At 35.3% G+C, this 8,808-nt stretch overlaps 1 long non-coding RNA gene across 1 annotated transcript; it reads left to right on the top strand.

Moving 5' to 3' along the window:
* The first annotated feature begins 530 nt into the window (after positions 1–530).
* Positions 531–4,657, top strand: LOC141282421 (uncharacterized). Its single transcript, XR_012337069.1, has 3 exons — positions 531–593; positions 2,858–3,204; positions 4,582–4,657. It is a non-coding gene; the product is annotated as an uncharacterized lncRNA (long non-coding RNA).
* Positions 4,658–8,808: the final 4,151 nt, after the last annotated feature.

Here is an 8,808-nt window from a genome sequence, read left to right as displayed (position 1 = left end):
GTATGCAATTTTGAGATTTATAAAGAATAGTGGGTTATATCAGTGGTTCTCAAACTGGGGGCCGGGGCAGGGGGGGCGCGAGATGGTGCCAGGAGGACCCCAGTTTTATGACATTTTATAAAATACATTCATTTATAATGAATTCTGTGTAATTAAACCTAAAAAATAATAAGCCAACTAACCAACAGCACTACTACGTATAATTTAATGTTTTGTTTAATTAAAATATTACATTTTAGAACTGTTTTTGTCATAAATTTTCTTTTGGGTGGCCGCGAAAGAATGCACTGTACACAAGGGGGGCCGCACCCTGAAAAAGTTTGAGAACCACTGGGTTATATAATAGGATATAGAAGAGGTAGATCATTCTATTCACACTCCATACAGTAGGTGACGGTATGCACCTTGTTGGTTCGCAACCCGCCATTAAACCAAAAGAAGAAGAAGATGAAGCCATCCATTACTCATATGCGCAAGGTATACAGTAGGTGGCAGTAATACTCATAAGGAGTGAGCGGCCATTAAACGGAAAGAAGAAGAAGATGATGAAACCACATGCACCACGTGCACGGCCGCAACTACCAAACAAATAGGTATGTAGATGTTAAATATTGCATTACTTTTCTTATTTATGTGACGTAAAAGTAGGGATGCACCGAAAGGAAAATTCTTGACCGAAGCTGGATAAAATTAAAAACTCAATCGAAGGCCGAATATGTTTTTTCCATTATGCCCATTTTCTCGCCATTGCACAAGTTACATTCAGAATGTAATTTTTACTATATTTATTTCACATTATTTAACATTGTTAACATTCCAGATGTAGGGCATTTAAACCTGGTCACTAGGTAATATCGATAGATTGTTAAAAACTGTTTTAATTACATGCTACCACATAAATTAGTCTTAGTTAAACAGATATTAAGCCGAAATTCTATTCCCGCGCAAAATGCAAATAACTTCAGCACTGTATATTGAGCAGTGCCCACACATGCACGATTAAGTTATTGTTACGAGCAGAAAGAGAGATTGCGGTAAGATTGACAGATGACAGAGTCTAGCAGTCTAACTAAAGGCTTATTATTAATAAATGTTTCATTTCTCGTTTAATGTAAGCGTGTTTGTCATTGAAGGACTTTGCTGATTTTAGGAAGTTTTTATTTTGCACTGCTGACGCCTAACATGAGATGAAGACCTAACGTTAAAGTCTTTCTTTCTCTTTGCTTGTGCATTCAGCACACAAATACCCGGGATTGCCGCAGTGTATTTCTTATATACTGTATGTTGTCAGGTTGTTTTAAAATTCGATTATAAACGAAAGTTGTAGAGCTGTATGTTTTCGCGTCTTTCCCGTTTTAAAATACTTTCACCAACGTGATTGCTGCATTTGCGCATCTCTCATGCTCCGCTGGTTGATATTTGATCACGTCATCAAATACCTCATTATTCGGTAAAATGTATTCGGCCTTTTCACTGTTTTGGCCGGATGCCGATTTTTTTTAGGAGGATTAATTTCGGTTGCCGAAAATTCGATGCATCCCTGTGTAAAAGTAGAACTAATGGCACCAGTCTGTTTGCGATGTTACAAGTCATCTGGCAACACATCAAATTCTTCACTTGCTCATCCTTAAAATCCATATTTATACTGTGATAAAACAGAATTCAGAAATGTTGTGGAACAGCTGGACAGAAGATATGAGGTCAAGTGCAAAAAACTTTTTAGATACAGAGTTTGTTTGTCTTAATATTTTTTTATTAGTTTATTTGTAACCTATGGTACCACTCTAGTACCAATACATATTACAATACTGGTGTTGAAGATTAAGCTGATTTAAGACGTGTACGAAGTGTTTTAATAGTTGTAGTGCATTTTTAAAATCCTTGGTGTGAAATGATGAACCAAAATCAAACATTACCATGCAAAGCCTGGATATAGGCAGCCTGATGGCTTTAGCATATTATAATTTTGGAAGGGTATTGTGACACTGAAGACTAATGCTGCAACTTAAGCTATGATTACTGGAATAAATGCTGTAAATTTTAAAATATTATTCGCATAAAAACAGAATTTTTTTCTGCATTGTTTTTGATGAAATGCATCCTTAGTAAGCACAATACACTTAATCAAAACATTAAAATGGCTGTTCCAATGCATTATTATTTATATACAAATACTGGCATGATTCTGTGTTTTTCACGTTTATGCCTTTAATTGGCATAAATGTGTATTTTTTTTCAGCTTTGACTATAAACGAAACAGAAATTACATGACACTGCTAGTGCTTCTATGTAAACACACTTGCCTCAAAAAAGTGCAGGAGACAAATTTACATTTGTACATCAGAATACAAGTTATTCTATACCTATGGTTTAAGTGCTTATTTACATGTAATTTTTGAGTTTTTATTGATTACATTTTATTTATTGTTTTTCTGCTCTGGTATGTTGTTTTCATGACTTGCAGTGAGAGTGTTCACATTTGGAGTATGGGTTACCATACCTGAAAAAACATGTCACACTTTTACTGTTTTATTTCACTTTAATAATTACCATTTATCATGTATTTTAATATCAAAGGCAACAATTACAATTCATTTACTTATTGATAAAAAATGCATAGTCTAAAAATAGCTTTAAATAATAAATAATAAAAAAATCATTAATAATTGAGGAGAACAAATAGTGTGTTGATAATAATAACTTATAAGGGACTGCATATAACAGCAAATACTATGTAACCAAAAGAACCATCAAGAACACAAAACAAAATACAGTCAAAATGATTGTCAAAAACATAACATAACACAAACTTAACATGTTAATTGTATTAATGCCTTATTTATTTTTACTTTTCTAGGGATTCACTGTTTTTGGATGGATCCACGAATTCGGCTGTATCGCCTGGATCCACAGATTTAGTGGTCTCGATTGGATCCATCGTTTCTGCTGACACAGTTGGACCTAGGGGCTCAACACTTAGCACACGGTTGTTAATATGTGTGACTCTTATTTTTATTGGCAGTTGTTGGAAGAGGTCATCGGTGTTGCCTGAGTAAAATTGGCTTGGCACAATGTAATGCTCTAATTCACTGTCTACCAGAGTGATCATATTGCCGCTATCCTCTGACACGGCAATGATCTCCAGATCTGCCTTGAGGATCTGCCGCTCAACAATCTGGAAAAAGATTTACACTTCATGTTAAGGTAAGATTCTTGCAAACATAAAAAAATATTTAAATGTTCTGTAAGCCATGTTAGAAACCCTAACGGATATTAACCATGTTTTTTTTGTGGTAAAAGTGTAGTGTGTATGTGTGTATATATGTATGTACACACAGACAGACAGACAGACAGACACAGACAGACAGACAGACAGACAGACAGACAGACACAGACAGACAGACACAGACAGACAGACACAGACAGACACAGACAGACACAGACAGACACAGACAGACACAGACACAGACAGACAGACAGACAGACACACAGACACACACACACACAGACAGGCACGCACGCACGGACAGACAGACAGACAGACAGACAGACAGACAGAGACAGACAGACATAATATATATAAGAGCTGGCAAAAAAAAATCTGGCTTCTCCGATTCTCATGCGTGTGTCATCAGTAAAGCCTGTTAGTAGTAAACCACTATCATCTGCTTTCAGATGGAGCTGCATTTACTGCACAGAGCCGTATTTCACCGAAAGCTATTCAAAATCGCGTTCAAAATCATGGAAGATTTTCTTTGATTATGAATTTTCTTATGATTTTCTTTGATATTTTGCCTAGCTTCTTGGTGAAATACAACTCTGTGTAATATATGCTGCTCCATCTGAAAGCAGGTGATGGTGATCTACTACTAATCACCGAACTGGCTTTACTGATGAGACACGCATGAAATTCGCAGGCAATTTTTTTTTTTTTTGCCAGCGTTAATATTAATTTATAGTGATTACTATTAGCAAAGCCTTGGTTCTTTTGTGGTGACCATGGTTTTACTACAGTACCATTTGTCAGATTTGACAAATAATTAGACATGGCTCAACAGTTCTTATAATAGTTCTCCAAATAACTAAAATAACACATCAGATGGAGAGTCTCATACTTGGTATTTTTTTAGGGGCACTAGCCCAGATAACAGAGGAAAATATTTCAAAAGATAATGAAGTTCTTAAAAATATTTTTTTTATTACAATAATAACCAATTGAACATTCTATTAACACTGATTTGTAACATTACAGTTTCCTTAAGTATAGAATGTAACTTAAAGGTTACAACAACTTTACAAACAGCATCGCTAGCTTTACTTATTAATAACCAAATTGACTTTCTCTCATTAAATTGTGGTTTAATCCTCTTTTACTGAGATTCTGAGAGATTTAATGTTTTTTATCTTTAGTTAATATCATTTATGACTGGAAGTCAGTAATTTGTGTTATCTTTTTACAGTGCTTGTTAAGAGCAGGACTTAGAATGTTTAAAAGAGTGCTGCAGGAACTTTTACATAACATTCTATATACATTAATGAAACTGGACATTTATATGTTCTTGTATAATTTTTCTCTTAAAGGTTCTCTGGATTACTACAATAGCAGAGCCCACACCCCAGTGAATGGCTAGGATGAGTAAATTTATATAGATTTAAATTAGGGATGCGCCGATACCACTTTTTTGGAATACGAGTACGAGTACTTGCATTTCAGTACTTGCCGATACCGATACTGAGTACTTAATAAAAAACATGATTCAAATTTACAGGTAACAGCTTTAGTCATATAATTTAACAAAAAAACAAGTGACTAGTTTTCCAGTTTGTTGTAAACTCTGCCTCTTTGGACAACACAAGAGGCATTAACCCCTTACACGCCACTCAAACATAGACATTTCTCAGACAGTGGTATCGATCCCTGGTATCGGGGGACTTTTAACGAGTACGAGTACTTTAGAAAATGTGGTATCGAGGCCGATACCCGATACCAGTATCGGTATCGATGCATCCCTAATTTAAATTGATTAGTTTTTGTGTAACTGTTGCTATATTTAAATAACCAAGGCCCTGTTCACACCTACACAGGTATGTTAAAAACCATAACTTTTTTTATGCAGTTTGGCCATTTGTCCACATGCAACTGCAGTATGAAGCGACTGAAAAAAATCCTGCTAGCCATGGTTATTTTGAGATAAACATCAGTTTAATTTTAGTCAGTTATTTTTCGATGATTTCAATCTTTGGCATGGCTGTATTTATCAAACAAATCAAGGTTATATTTTCACAGGATGTTCTTTACATTATGTAGGATGTATGTTTTTGCTCTGTTTGGGTAACATTTGATTTAAAGATCTTTAAATGAGCTTGATGCCTGTGTCTAAAAAGCAACAAGAAGTTGTGAATCATATTGTGTACCTTGACCGTTGTGTAATTAGAGGAGTCAAATTTTCCTGTGCCATTTGGCCTTATATTTCCTCTTAGGTGACTGATCTCCACCTTGTCTCCTGCATACAACTCTTCCAAAGCGTTTTCTCTCCACAGTGAGACCTCATGGACTTTGGAGCCACATCTTAGACTGAGGTCAAGAATGGGAATCTGGCCCCGAGTCATCCTGACTACTTGCACCTGAAAAACGGCAGCCCAGTGTCACAAATTAGGACAAAGCTAAAGTACTTTTTAGACTGGTACAACAATTCCCAACATTGATCTTTGAAGTATTACTTATAGGGGCATTTTGATCTCTAAAATGTGTTTTAGGGAACACTAGGAATGTAATTGAGAAACACAAGTACAATGGCTTGGTTGTCTTGGTTGGGTACATTAGGATATTGTACTTAACATTCAATTAAGCTTTTGAAATGACTTACTTTTTCAACTATTCCCAGCAGACTCATATAGCTGGTGCATTTGAAAATGTCCTCCTCTTCACCAGTCATACACGCCGAAGGAGGAAGGAGTGCCTGCTTTGCCATCTTTTCTACCTCCTCCGGAAAGACCAGTGGTATTCGTCTGCTTATTGTTGTTTTTTGATTGACAAACAAGCATGCCCGCCCAAATTTGGTAGAGAGGACGTAGTCCTTCACTACATAGGACACACCCTCTTTAAACTCTGGGTCACTCCCGATTTTCACTGACAGATAAACTGTCAGTCCATCAGTTAGTGCACACATTGTACTAATCTTATATGCTCCCACATGAATTTTGTTTTCTTCTATAACAAAAGTCAAAGCTTTTTGACTTCTGCGTGTTGCAACACACTTAACTTGAAGTGGTGCTTGGCGACTGTAGGGAGCCATCCTTAGATAAATCTAAAAAGAAAAAAAAGACAAAGTTATTGTTTAAATAAATTGTAAATAGTTTCAACGTTTAATGTTTGTAATAATAAAACTCTGATTTTCAAAAGGTTTTTGTGTGACACTAGTGATATAGTTTTTAATTTCTGACAGGGTAATGCACATGGCAAAGACTTACAGCTACATTGCGTTTTCAGGAGTTATAAATGGACCAACTGGTTTATTTAAATTTGTATCAATAAGTGTTAACTCTTTCCATACCATTTACAATTTATATCATTAAGAGAAAGCGCTTCCCTGTCAATGACAAGCTTTAAAGGAATAGTTCACCCAAAAATGAAAATTCTGTCATCATTTACTCACTGTCGTGTTGTTACAAACCTGTATAAATTTGTTCTGATGAACACAAAGGAAGAAACCAAACCGTTTGTGGACCCCATTTACTTGCATAGTATTATTTTTCCTCACTATGGAAGTAAATAGGGTCAACCAAAAGTTTGGTTACAAACATTCTTCAAAATATCTTCCTTCGTGTTCATCAGAACAAAGAAATGTAAATGGGTTTGTAACGACAAAAGAGTAAATGATGACAGAATTTTCATTTTTGGGTGAACTATCCCTTTAATGGCAAGCCATATTTCCGATATTATCCGCTAGGTGGCGCTCTTAAACTTATAAAACACATGAAGTGTTTATGCATTTAGAAAGACTAAAAACTTTGTGTTAAAAATGAGATATTTCTTCTGAATCTGATCTCTTTTCCCAAAAGAAAGAAACATTTCGAGGTGATTAAAAAGAGAATGAAATGAAAGAAAATAGGATGAATTGTGGTTTTTTTTGTTTGTTTAAAAGCAGAGGGTCTATTCTTACATTTGCTAATATTGTATATTTATAGAAGAAAATTTTCTGGAAGCCATTAAACTTTGTGAAAATCAAAAAATACTGGTGGGGAAAGAGTTAAAAGGATTTGAGGATGTCATGGTAGTAATGACAGATGACAAGACACTCCATGATAGGACAAAACTGCTTTATGAGGCACTCCCCAATGTATAGTTAATTTGAGAGACCCTTGGTTCCCCCAATACAATTGAATATTGTCCATGCTTGATTATTTACACTAAATTACACTAACGGGCCCATTATAAGCATTTTAGTTGTAGCAGTGTTAAGGGTTTCTTGAGAACACACTAAAACCTTGCATTAGAAGTAGATAGTGATTGTCAAAACATTTTAGAGTCAACTAAACAAGTCTTGCACCAAATGCCTGAAAGTTGGCAACCCTGATATATATAAAATATTTAATAAAAGTCAAGCTTTCATTTAATGTGCTCCTGGGGGCCCCTGGGTCCCTAAGTATTGACATATTGGTGCCTCCAAGCACTAACGTGAATCTGGTTGAATGACTATAATAAAATATATTGTCACTAATAACTACTTCAACAGTTATTTGTAAAGTATCTCATGAAAATGTAACCCGTCAGTATCTTGTCAACTGTCATACAGTCTTTATAACCGTTAAAAAGTTTCCTGTCAGAGACTTTCCTGTCAGGGACTATCGTGTCAAACACACGACATTATATGTCTTAAATATGATTAGAAAACATATTACACAATGGTGAAAAGTTCGTTTTGTGGCTATACTAACTTCCCAGAATAATTTATTTAATTAATTGTAATTTATTCATTGTTTTAAGTTAACGTTACCTCTGAAAAGTCCGGTAGGTGGCAGCAGACTGGAGATGTGCGTGCGCTCTGACTGACAGTTGTGAACGCGCTGTTCCAGGCTCCAGATGTGAGCGCGCTGTTCTAGATGTGCGCGCGCTGTTAGAGGTTACCAGTATTTTTTATTTTTATAATTTTTATATAACATGTATAATATATATTTAATATTTCTTCAACGTTAAGCATGCCCAGCCCAGTTTGAAGTACAACAAACACCTTTTTCAGTTTTTAACACTACTTTTGAACAAAAACAAGCAACAAAACATTAATAACATTTCAAATAAATATATTAGAGATGAAAGTATATGTAAGAAAAATTAAAAACTGGAACCCAAAGTGCTTAAACAGGAGGCCAATGACAGACCGGAATATTCTGGATTCATCCGGTCCGACGCGCTTCATTGCTTCAGGTGCGTAGTCTAAGCTGTCTGACGTTAATTATTAAGTTAAGTAATTAAAATGCGTGTTAGTTGACAAATAAGATGCAGTTAATTCATTTATTTGATTATAATTTTAAAAAACGGCAAAACATGAATAAAATATTAACAGTTTAAGCATTATCACAATTTGTATCTGTAAGTACAGGAGACGTGTGTAACGGTGGTTCTTTCGATGAAAACATGATTCGTTGTTTTGGCATAAACAGGAGCAAAAAGCACAATTTAATATGCCGTATGAGTCTCGGCTGTATGGATGTGACTATACAATGTCTATCGGAATCCCTAGCTTTGCACATTAAGAAAAATATTCATGTGTTCTCCTGGGAGGCAATAAAGTATACGTTTTACGTTCA

This window comes from Paramisgurnus dabryanus, chromosome 7 (genome assembly GCF_030506205.2).
Source record: "Paramisgurnus dabryanus chromosome 7, PD_genome_1.1, whole genome shotgun sequence".
NCBI lineage: Eukaryota > Metazoa > Chordata > Actinopteri > Cypriniformes > Cobitidae > Paramisgurnus > Paramisgurnus dabryanus.
The sequence above is the reverse complement of the archived record's forward strand: the minus strand, read 5'-3'. Positions and strand labels throughout refer to the sequence as shown.